Source organism: Triturus cristatus, chromosome 4_2 (genome assembly GCF_964204655.1).
Source record: "Triturus cristatus chromosome 4_2, aTriCri1.1, whole genome shotgun sequence".
In the NCBI taxonomy this organism is placed as follows: Eukaryota; Metazoa; Chordata; class Amphibia; order Caudata; family Salamandridae; genus Triturus; species Triturus cristatus.
In genome coordinates, this window is record NC_140586.1 from 264,717,295 (window position 1) to 264,730,263 (window position 12,969).

Consider the following 12,969-nt stretch of genomic DNA (forward strand, 5'->3'; position numbering starts at 1 on the left):
CAGAGCGCGAGAGGTTTCCCCCAAGAGGGGGCAGAATGAACATAACAATATGAGCGGAGCCCACCCGCCGTGCCAAGAGTCCCTCACACCGCCTGAAAAGGAAGAGGGTCTGCCGCCAGGAGCCGTGTGCAGAACGTGACTGTGTGCGGCTAGCGCTGAAAACATAGGCACCTACTGGGGGAAGGAAAAGGCCTCTAGCGGCCTGCAGGTGTCCCATGCAGTGGTGATCGTACCCCGTTCCTCCATGTGGTGCGTGTCAGACCATCAGCAAGGTCCCAGTAACGAGGCCCGCAGTGTGTGTGAAGCTCCCGGGGCCCGAGCAATGCCTAGCGGAGGAAGGTGCTACACTGCCACCTAGTGGCCAGCAGGCGACATCGCACCCAGCAGCCAGAACGAGCAGTACAACGGCTGCAAGAAGGGGGAAGGGGCAATTGCCCAAATTGAACTAGCAGTACCCCAAGACTGTCATGCGAGAGCAGCATGAAGGGCGATATACCCAAGAAATGAAGCACATGTCGTGCAAACCGAGCCCCAGCCGCCATCCACAACAAGGAATAAACTGTGCCCCATGGAGTGATGCCTCATCCCAGAGCAGCTCCCTGACAATGCCTGTGCCCCCCCTGCCTCTCAATAAATAACTGTAAAACGACTTACCTGCTGTCAAGCCCCGTGTCCTGCACTCCACTGCTCTGCTGTGGCTCCAGCCCTTCTGCACTCTACCGAAGCCTGGAAAAGTGAAAGAGAAGAAGGAAGAACAGGTTAGCAGCAGAGAAGGTTGCTGCTGAATGGAGTGAAGAGCATACCTTGCACTGCCATCTAGTGGCCGGAGATCAGCATTGCAACAGCTGCTGGAAAAGAATAGAAAGGCTAGAGAAGAGGCAGCAGGGCACGCACCGCAAGGTCAGACTGATGCGCGATGGTGAGCGCACTGGAACGCGGCGGGGCGACAGTGGCGATACATCACTGAAGAGGTACGGTGCAGGAGCGCGCCAGAAGCACAGGAACGCGACAGAAGCGCAGGAAACTAGTAACCCGCTGGTAACGGGATACAGCGGCAGGAACCCGCAGGACAAGGAAGAAGAAAAGGGTCAAGCCACATCCACCCCAGCGAGGATCGCGCTGTCGCCGCATCAAGTGGAGTGACCCCTCGAGAGAGCCAAAGGACTCCGCGCAGATGTACCCCGGACGCGGAAGGTACACAGCAGCGCCTACAAGAGAGGAACTACACGGAAGAAGATGTGCGCAGCAAGTAACCAACGACACTGAAGGGAAAGGATGCAGAGGCACACCCAGTGTCGCCAAGAAGCCACCACAACCTGAGATCACACAGCGCGAGGAGCAACGCTACACTGAAGATGTACCACGACGGTACGAAGAGAAGCACGCACCAGCGCCTGACAAGTCAGAAGACACAGGTAGTCACACGACGTGACGCACCTCGTGAAGCCGGCCAGCCAAATGGTCACACCACAGAAGCCAACCCGACAGGGGGCAAAAGGAGGGGACCGACGCACGGGTCAGTGAAACTATGGAACAAGAGGTCTGACGAATGACCGAAGGTATCCTGCTAGAGATCGGCAGAATGGACCGTCAAGAAGTTCAAGAACGAAGAGGACCAAGAGCATGGCCCCATGAACTTCGACAACCAAAGTCCCAAAAGGAGAAGATGAAGAGAAGGTCACGACCCTAACTCGGAATGCTGAGGAAGATGGAGAGAGTGTCCTCGGACGAGGACAAGACCAGGGGGAACACGTGCAGAGTGCGCGCGCTGCATGGGGAAGCCTGGCCAGACCAAAAGGAGAACAGAAACGGTCCAGAGTAGGTCGTGAAGCGAAGGGAGGAAGATATCAGAGTGGCACGTTGGCCGCTACAAGCAAAAGAAGAAAGAAGATATTGGAGTGGCACATTTGCCACTACAAGCCAAAGAAGAAAGAAGAGATCTGAGTGGCACATTTGCCACCACAAGAAAAGAAGAAAGAAGACATCGGAGTGGCACGTTTGCCACTACAAGAAAAGGAGAAAGAAGAGATCGGAGTGGCACGTTTGCCACTGCAAGGAAAGAAGGAAGAAGAGATCGGAGTGGCACGTTTGCCACTACAAGAAAAGGAGAAAGAAGAGATCGGAGTGGCACGTTTGCCACTGCAAGGAAAGAAGGAAGAAGAGATCGGAGTGGCACGTTTTGCCACTGCAAGAAGAGGAGAAGAAGGAAATAGATCCGTGGCACGTTGGCCACTGTTAAGAGTGGGAGGAGAAGTCAGAGTGACTCGACACCCTCACAGAGATTAGAACCGAGGAAAGAGAGAGGAGTGTGGCAAGACTACTCACATCTCGAAGATAAGGAAGGCGACAAGTGCCAGAACATGGAGAGCAAGTCCTGAGAACACCCGTGGCACGGAGAGAAGACATCTGCTTGGCGGTGCTTTCAGCACACCTGGGATCTGCAGAGGTGAGCCGGCCGGACCATTCGGAACATCCACCTTTGGGGTCACACGGTCACTGGACAACGCCAGCTGTGGTGACTCAGGGGCAAAGGCCTCAGGAATGCCAGTGAGAGAGCATCCCCGCAACGAGAGATGGTCATCAGCCGCCCTCCAGCAAAGGTCCCAGGAGGATGAAGACATTGCATGCGAAGACAGGAGCCAATAGCTACCCTCCAGGTCTGACTGCGGAATCTGAGGTGAGACTTGTCGTCTCCTCTGCACCCACACTGATCGGTGTGCGAGTAACACGATACAGGACACCCAGCCCAGGACAAGTCCGAGAGAGAGGGCCTCAGGGATATCCCGTGGCAGGGGAACACCTGCGAGAGGGGCATCATGGTGAGAGGGGTGTCTTGCAAACAATCCGTCTTTGCCAAAACAGAATACACGCCACCGACGAAGAAGAGGACAGGACTGAAAGACGAATGGCAACATCTAGCGGCGAACCACAAGAATTCCGACTGCGTTTGTCGCCACGGAAGTAAGGTGAAGAAAAGACTGTGAGGACAACTTCAAGGCAGAGCCGTCAACAGACTGGATCCATCGAGCGCCCATGGCTGGTGCCACAGCGAACTGTGGGTCTCCACGGCAGAAAGAACGTCGTCTGTGACTCCAAGCAGCTGAGGCGTAAGAGACTCTGCAGAAGTTTGGTCACTGTATTGTATAGGTGTATATCTTTTTTTTCTCCCACAGGTTGAAGTTTGACTTTGGGGATTTTGTCTTTAAAGATTGGGAGGAATGTAGTGTCCGTGCACGGACACGTTCTAGTGTTTTAACCTGATGTACTACACTGTACACCCACCCACCACCAACGTCACTGGGTCAGGTGACGCGGTCAATAAAAAGGCCGAGCACACGTGCTCGTGGCCATTACCCACCACCCTAACTATGTGTGCAGCGTCAATCATTATACCCAGCATGCGGGCCAAGGGCCCAACATCACATCACCAACCTCATGTTTTCCCCAAAAAATCATTAAAATACATTCATAAATACGGGGGCTTTCGGTCAGTCCTTTTTATCCATTGGCCTGTTGAAGTGCCATTCACATTAAGGGGGAGATTTACTAAGCTTTTGCGCTGTGTTTGCATCATAAAAGTGACACAAAAAGACGCAAATTTGTTTTAGTAATTTACTTTCCAGTGCTAAACCTGTTTAGCACTGGAAATAACATAAAAGTAATGCAAAGCAGCACATTCAGGGGCGTATCACAGGCCCCTGCAGCCACGCGGTGCGGGGGGGGGGGTAGGCTCCAGGGGGCCCCCTCAGCACAGCACTCTTGCCGGAGAGCTCTTGATTTAGCTCTGAGGGGGCCCCTTCACGTTCCTTGCAGGTAGGTCCCCTCAATTTTCGTTACGCCAGTGAGCACATTGCGCTGCTTCGCGTTACTTTGCGCCATGGGTGCGTACCAAGGGTGGTGCATGGGTGTTCCCATGCAACCAGCCAAGGTTTCTAATGATAAACCCAATTTACTAAAAACAGTGGATTGGGGTTTAACATGAGAAAACTGCGCCCTTTTCAACTAGGCGCAAGGAAGGAGAAAGGCTTTAATTTCTCCTTCCTTTTCTGTCTTTGCATGCGTGCTGCACTGTGCAACATGCATACAAAGTGGGAAAAGCTTTACCTTGTGTCGAGCATAGTATTTTATGCAGGAAGGGTAACCTTCCTGTACAAAACCTATGCTAGACTCATGCACACACCTTAGCGCTGCGGCGCTAAGGTGTGTACATGACGCACGGCAACTGTAATCAGCACCGGCACAAGGGAAAGAGAGAGCCATGTCTTTGAAGAAATGTCGCTCCCCTTCTCCCTCTCTGTCATGCAACGCAGCGCAGCCTCACAGGAGGCTGCGCTGCGTTGTGCGACTTTTTGGAAAATCTCCCCTTTCGTTTTCCCCCCACCAGTCTATAGCATTGGCCTGTGGGACATCTTCATTGTCTGTCTTGCACCATGAGTGGCTGTAGTCAACCTTATCACACGTGAATAAACCCCTGACAAAGACTGCACGGCGGTGGCAGGTCTGGTGTGCCGCGTCTGCAGTTTCATTTCTTTATTTTTACATTTATTGTATTTTTTTTCTTTCATATTGCACTTATTTGCAACAACATCTGCATGCTGGCCTGATCAAGACCTATTGGATTTGCCAATTTTAATTTCCTACAAGTCCTGAAATATATGTTATGAAAGTTGGTGTACACATTTCTAATCTCCCAATCCCACACTTCTGTGACTGAGGTGCATTTTCCTTTGGTCTGGCGGCAGCACTCTGACCCCTCCCATGTCCCTCTATTTTAATTAGGGTCAAATTCCTTGTCCAGGGTCTTACCGCAGGGGTTTATGTCAAACCTAAGCATTTGCAAGGTGCCTTGGATGTTTTTTTTATTCTCACTGTGTGAGGTCTGGCAGGACAGTCTTAAAAACGCTTGGAGGATGTCTTATAAAATAACAAGAGCATTTCCGAACCCCAAGGGACACACTTTCATGAACCTCACTTGTTTTTTATCTGAGTTCCGCATCCCATGAGAGAATCGAAAGCACTAACACGCTTGCTGAAAAGGGATTAAACAATCTCCTTTGACAAATTCCGAAAAACATAAGTCTAATGGCACATTCTTGTAATTTATTCTGGAAGACACAACACACTTAGTCGTGCGCATACACAACGCACACACGTGCACGCACCTCCCACCCACCACCACCACCAAGAGAGATGGACAGTGAGTAAATGGCCATTGAGGCAAATAGACAGAAAGACAAACTTTGAGATCTGCATAGGCAGAAATAGACTAAGAAGACAATCTCATACAGACAGAAGACGTAGGGAGAGAGAGAGAGAGAGAGAGAGAGCGAGAGAGAGAGAGAGAAATGCAGACGCACAGGCACACAAAGAAAGAGGCACATTGGGTCAAAGACAGAAAACTTCATGACTAACGTGAACCCATACATATTGCGTTCCTTTGTGGCTGGGGGCATCCGTGGAGGGAGCCATGGCGAATATCGGAGGCGGGACCGAGCTGTGAAGAGAAAGACCAGGATGTTTTCCCTACTGGGTGCCTACGGACAGCTGCCCTGCTGCACCGTTTCAACCCTTTCCTTCTCAGGGGAACGGCGCCCGAGCCTGAGTCCCTGACACTGCACCGGTTGTTCCCCTGCCCGCCTGCAACTTGCCGGAGCGTGTGATGGGGTGTGTGGGGCGGCCATGGTGTTCCTACTGCTGCACTCCTCAGCTGCCGGCCTCCTGCAGCGCTGGGCTGGCCCCGGTGTCGTAGACCATTCTCTGGGACCCAGGAGCGCTGAGGCAACTGGGGCGGCAGGCTTGGAGAGCATCTGACCCCATTCAGAGCACCCAAATCAACTTGATGGCGAGTAGTAAGTGGAAAAGTGGGAGTGGTGGAGGATCAAGAGGTGAGCCTGACGCTGCCCTCCTCCATCTGTGTTCCCAATGGTGACCCTACGGTACATCTACGGTCGGGCTAGTTTATCAGGGCTGTCTCTCCTGCCTCTGATACTGTCGCCTGCCTGTCCCACCTGTTCGTGCTGACCAAGTCTCTCTGCACTAACACCATCAAGGGTGCACCACAGACTGGCTGGCCCCCACTACTCCAGTCTCTCTCCCACAGCATCGAACCAATGACTACCTTTCCTCCATTTACAAACTCCCCCTAAACCGACTATGGAGCCATCCTGCCCTACAGCGCTGAGCTACCCCCCTTCCCATTGTTGGCACCCAGCACAAGCTCCAGAACATCCCCGGGCTCCAGCCCGCCACCTTCAACCACCACCACCTGGCCTTCTAACCCTACGGGCATCACCAGCTCGGGGATCCCTCCAGGCCCTAGATCATCGCCTGTGAGTGCAACAGCACCCTGAAGGCCTGGCTGAACGAGCCCCACAAAAACCCCAGCAATGGTGAGAAGATAATGCTCTGTAAATATGTAATATATATTTGTCCAACCAAAATCGCTTCAACTTTTCTTAAAATGTAAACTTGAGTGAATTTGCAACTTGTATATATGTAACTCTAACCACTAGTATCTGTAGTAGACATATGTACACTTACTACCATTGTTATGTCAGTCTAGAGTTTATATGTTTCCTATCTTTTATGTAATTCATGTACTCTGAAGTCCTTATGTAATGTAACTGGTTCTATTGTAAAGCAGTCTGACGCCTTCGGGTAAAGTTTGGGCTATATAAAAACGCATAAATAAATCAATAAAAAACTAAATAAATGCACAAACCCCCACAGAGTAATACCTAGTCCCATGCATGATGTTGCATCGTCATGTTCGTTGGCACAACATTATGACGCATGTTATCTCGTGCACAGTGGCTGCCATCTTGAAAGTATTGAAAGCAATGTTTTCACGGCTTTATAAGCTTTTAAATATCTATTCATACTCGTCGAGCATCAGGCGGTGGCCGGAGATTTCCACGGGGTCAGGAAGGATGCCATCGATCTAGTGCGACTGAGGGCATGTAGAGGGCAGGACGAAAGTGCGGGGTGAGGAGCATGAGGAGACTGAAGTGTAGAGTGCAAGCACATTCTGAAATAAAAAGACAAATAGTCTGATGGAGTGATAATAAGATTGAAAAAAATAACGTAGTTCATGACGTCAACAGTAGAAAGTTAGAACACAGCTACTGATTCGAAACATGGTGAAAGAGCAATGCTCCAGAGCAGGGGCAAACACAGTGGATCCAAAATAAAACAACACATCACAAGCACAAAATTGCAAGTTGACAGGACAGCCAAAGGCAAGGGAGGATGTGGCTAGCAAAGTATGTTATACAGTGCTCCTGCAACAGACTCTAAAACCTGCTGTTATGAGACTGCAACCAGGAGATGCTAGGTCTGGACAGATGTTACTAGTTTCAACTGTATTTGCACCACTCACTGTAGAACCCTTTGGTTTCTCACTTCCAGTTGAACTCTGGCCCTCTTAGAAGCTTCATAACCTTTTGCTCCTTTGGTTATCTCTCTATTGCCTTCAGCCTTCTTGCACCCCTCCACCCCCATCCTCTCTAGTACAGCAGAACTGCCTTCTATTCGCTTTCGGAACAAATCAGGAAAGTGTGGCTGGTGAGGCCGAGAAATAAAGGAGGGCTATTTTGCAAAGGGTAGGATGCAAATTAGAATATGCAACAACCCTAGGGAGCCTAGCGCTACAGCGAACCATCAGGAAGACAAGAACATCTGTGGAGATGAAAATGAGGAGGTAGGCCTAAGTGAAATAGATTAGGAGGAGGCCCCCTCTCCACACGGCCTAAGAGTAAAGAGCTGGAATGTGCACGAGTTGAGAAGGCTAACGGCTATGGGATCCTTGGAAGTGATACTAGTGGGGAATGAAGTGGTCTACTTTCAAGAAACCTGACTGTGTGGGGAGACAATCAAATTTGAAGGGTTTTAACAAACCAGAGTTGAAGCAAAAAAAAATATCTGGGGCGACTGTCAGTGGGGCTGCTAATATTAGCCTCAGTGAGGATAGCTGTAAGGAAATGCCATCATTTGTATGTTCGCCCCCACATTTATTGACTGATGCTGCTGGTTTTGCAACTCAGAAAGTGCACTGAGACCTGCCAACCAGACCTCAGGGCCAGTGTTCTAACCCATTACAAAGTGTAGGTCGAATTGGCTGCCCTCAATCGGCAGACTGACTTACTTATAAGTCCCGAATATATGGTACCCAGGCTACCCAGGGCATGCAAGGCAGAGTGTTCACCCACGGCTGCAGCACTGATTGTGCCACCTACCCTGTGTGTGACAGGTACAAAATGGCTCCCAGCCTTCCACTGCACACTGGAAGGGCATTGTTAAAACTGCTAGTTTACTTTGCCGTCAAATTCTCCACGTAACAATATATGTAAGTCTCCCCTAAGGAAGGCCCACTAAGCTTTAAGGCAGGTAGCTGTATATTATTAAGTAAGAAATGCATTTTCTATTTTTGTCCTGAGAGCAACACTCCCAAATTGCCGTTTTGTTGTGGAAGAGTCAGTAATCTCATTGGCTAACACAGAGTTGCCAGCTCACCACTCAGTTCAGCTAACTTCTAAATGGGACTACCGAGATGGGTACTGTAAGTTATCAAATTAATTGTGGCATTAAACCCGACTTGATTCCCAAGTTGAATTTAATGTCACTTTTACAGAAATGCAACCTTTAGAAGTTGCCACTCTGTGACCCAGTTTGTCCAGTGGCCACACACGGTCGCTAGCCACCAGACAGCTTTCTGTCCTCCTGGGGAGTATTGTGAACGACTCCCAGGCTTAAGAACAGCCTACCACAGGGCGAGGTGTTACCTCCCCTTTGCAGGAAGCCACTCAAAGTGTTAGCACAAAAGGCGTATTCACACTCTTGAGAGGGCTGCCCATTATTCAGGTAGGCAGGCTGGCAGTGGGAACAGAGAGGGGAGACCAATGGCCAAACCATTTTTTCTGTGGGTGTGTAGCCCACAGGTAGCTACACCTCTAGGGTGGTCTATCAAGCTCCTAAAATCCATGAAAGGGTCCAGACATCGTGAGAGTGGGCAGAATAGTGCACTCTGGGATTGCGGAAAGTCGTTACAGACTGGGAGGGAACACTGTAGCCCACTGGATAGTGACCGCATCATCGCTCCACGGTTCTTTTTTGCCATAATTATGGCACCCTGAACCTCAGATCACACCGGAACAGGAGAAAGGACTGAAAAGGGCTGCCCTGCTGACCCCTGGACTAGGCAAAGAGGGCTGCACCTTTTGCTGGACTGCACCTGCAACAAATTAGGCTAGCGATGAAAGGACTGTGCCTGTGACTCCTGGCTTCAGAAAATGTTGTTTCCAATCCACAGACCAAAGAAGTAACTCTAAGGGTCATTCGGCTGACCCCCCTGGAACCAGCATCAGGTCTATCAAAGATGCAGCGACCCAACTCAGCAAGTCAGTAGCCACTTCTTAATAATCACCTCTGACTGCTGCTGGGCTCCCCAAAGACTAATTCTCGATGGCCAAAAGTCGCACTCAAGTCTGCCAAACATGAGAATGTCATCTGAGTCCAGATAGGTTGCCCAAAGGGGACACCAGCCTCCACCAAAGGATGTCACTGGACCGCTTTGGTTGGAGACGGATTGCCCAGCAGCAACTGGCCTTCTACAGGCTCAAAGAGAACTTCGAGGGACCCCGACCTCTGTAGCCAAAGTCACCCCAGCTGACCCATGGACTGAGAAATAACTGTGAAGGCACCCAGAGCATCCTTGAGCTTCTTTCATCTCCTGCATCCGCAACATCTGGTCCACTCCATTAAAGTCTATGGTGGTTCTGCTGCAAAGTTTGGAAATTGACTTGAGAATGCTTTAGTGGCCAGGTAACTGTCAAAATCTCAGACCTTATTCCTGTCGGATTTGGTCACCCATGTTGATCCGGAGTAGTCAAACACAACTCTTACAAATATTTCAAAAGTTTACATACTTAATGGTTACCAATGCTTGTTTGCAGTTAAACTAAGATTTAAGTTTTCTTGTAAAATCTGTATCTCTGGAACCCTTTGGTGGATTTTGCTCATTTTGGACATTAAAAGTTAATCCAAATATAATCTATGTTTATAAATTGGTATCTGATAGCTTTCATGTTATGTGACTTTCTTATTTTGTGCTGATACATTCTTTACTCTAGTTCCTTTGTGTAAGCCTTGCTGCTCAGTCATAGCTACCCATTGTTGAGCTCAAGGTTTTACAAATGACCCTGGCTGGACCCAAGACAGTTTTGGGGCATGTATTACACAGTGCGCCCGCACAACCATATCATATAATGCACCCAAATCCTCACTATATCAAAAGAAATTGTAATAAATTCATTTTATTACCGTTTTATTATTCACCTTTGCAGCACAAGCAGCAAAAGAGCAACGCTTCTTTGCCCTAATGGAGGGGCCGCTGCTGTGAGAGGCAAATCCCAAATCTAGAACCTACAATGCCCCAAACGAGAAAAACTAAAACTGTCAACCAAGAATTCTCCTGCCATGCACAAAAACTTTAGAACTGTCTCCCAGAAAATAGAAGACTCAAAGCTCACAAACTCCTGTTCCAGAAAGACCTAATGACTAGAGGTGTATAAAATATGCGCAATTTGCTTTTGCATAATTCGGCAAAGTTTCAGCAAAATAATTTGTAATTACACAAAATGCAAATCCGTCATTTTTACTATATTTTATCGTGAAATGAGTCCTTATGTCAGTTTTTGACCGCAAGATACCTTTAAAATAAGCATTGGCATAGCCAATAGGTCTCGCCTTTGGGATCTTATAAGTGTTTAGCCAGAGCTATTGGCCTTGCCAATGTGTTTAGGCTATGTTGTAGAGCAGTGTGGCTGCTGTGCAGCATGTTGAAAAGTTATAATAAAGTGTTATAAGCATTTTTGTTACCTTATATTTAACCAAGTAAACATTATGTACAAATGAACGACCCTATTAAAAAAAAAATGAACATATACGTCTTCCAGTTTGTCTGTCATGGTGCTGAGGTGATGTTGTGCTGATGCTCAGGTGATGCAGAGTTATACTGACATGGTGCTGAGGTGGTGGTGTGCTTGTATGGAGGTGGTGCTCAGTGATGGGGAGTTGGTGCTGTGCGGGTGAAGCGCTGATGCTGACGTGGTGCTGCATTGGTGCTGAGGTGGGGTTGCGCTGGTGCAGAGTTGGTGCTTTGCCGGTGGTGGTGCACTGATGTGGAGGTGGTGCTGTGCTCATGCGGAAGTGGTGCTGTGGTGGTGTTGAGTGATGCTGAGTAGATTATTCGCTGGTGCTGGGGTGGTGTTGAGTGATGCTGCGGTGTGAATCTGTGCTGGTGCTGCGCTGATGCGGAGTTGGTGGTGCTGCACTGATTCCAAGGTAGTGCTGCACTGGTAGTGAGGTGGTGCTACACTGGTGCTACGCTGGCGCTGAAGTGGTACTGCGCTGGTGCTGAGGTCATGCTGATGTAAACTGATGTAGTGCTAAGGTGGTGGTGTGCTTGTGCAGAGGTGGTGCTGAGTGGTGCTGAGGTGTTGTTCAGTATTAGTGAGGTGGTGCTGAGTGATGCTTTGGTGGTGCTTTGGTAATGCTGTATTGGTGCTCAGGTGGTGCCGAGTGATGCTGAGGTGGTGCTGTGGTGGTGTTGTGATGCTGAAGAGAGGCTGGTGCTGAGGTGGTGGTGCTGCACTGATGCTGAGGTAGTGCTGTGTTGGTAGTCAGGAGGTGCTGCACAGGTGCTGTGCTAGTGCTGAGGTAGTGGTGCGCTATCTATGGTGACTTGGTGTGGATGGGGGAAGGCGAAAATTAATAGCAAGAAGAGGGCAGGACAGGGCACTAACATGAGGTACAGTGGGATACAGACATCGAACTAATGAAGGTCAAAAACAAGAGGCAGAAAGAGGGTGGAAGCGGGCATCAAGGTAAACCTTTTAAATATTGTTTCGTCTTAAAATGTGAAATCGGGCTATAATTTTGTATTTAAATCCTGCTTCTTTATTCTGCTGTTTGTGATAACAGTCTAGTGCCAAGAATAACATGAACGGTATATCCAAACACACACTGTCCTGTGTGTTTTTAAAAAATATTATAATTGTTCGCCGACAGTATGGGGAGAGATATAGATATGCTGTTGCGAGATTGAAAAAAGTGTATGCCGATAAAAGCTCACAGGGAAAGAGGGGGGCCCCACCGGGACAACAGTGTCCTGCAATGAATTACATGCAGTCTAAAACAACCTAGAGACCCTCTGTGTGTAACCATTCCCAGGGCAGGAGCCTGAATAAACATTACACAAATAGCTGATTGATTGACGGTGCCCAACAAGTGCTAAAGAACGCTAACTAAACTACGAGGCATGTCTCGTACAAATAATTTAGCCAGGTTACCAATTACTGTGTATCACTAAAAACGCAGTATTCTTGTCCCTTTATTCTATGGCAATGCATGCTGGTACTTGTAGTCTTGCTTCTCATCAACGGATTGTATTCGACAAAAGCAACCGGAATTCAAATTACCCTTAATTACGTATTTAAATTCAGCAGGTGAAGATTTTAGTCTACAGAAAACTGGACTTATTGTTGCGACCTCCTAAAAAAGTTTTTACATCCATGTTCATGGCATGATTAATTAAGCTTGGTGAATGCGTACACCGACTAGTCTGCCTTTTAATTTTGCAGTAGCATAACTATGTCTGGCTCGCACGATCGGATGAGATCTCTAGTACCTTGTCAATATTCTTTGCATTAACTTTGTAACACGCAAACACAGTTACAAAGACATGGCGAAGTTTGCTGCTCCCTTTCCGCCCACTCCCTAAGCTATGGCAGGCACTTCAAACATTGCTTCTGTTCAGAATATGGAAGCATTTAAAAATTATTATATGGCAGAGTACATGTTCTTTCTACAGAATGTGTGTTCCATGCCAGGGAGGGCGATCACCTCTGGTGTCCAGGGATTCTGACAGTCTGTCCGAGAGACACGCACCATCAGGGTCCTGCCCCGCATAGC

General features: G+C 48.7%; 1 protein-coding gene across 2 annotated transcripts in view; it reads left to right on the plus strand.

Moving 5' to 3' along the window:
- The window catches only part of ABCA4 (ATP binding cassette subfamily A member 4), a 1,118,748-nt gene that overhangs the window by 176,827 nt on the left and 928,952 nt on the right, over positions 1–12,969 (plus strand). The gene's annotated exons all lie outside the window — the stretch shown is intronic.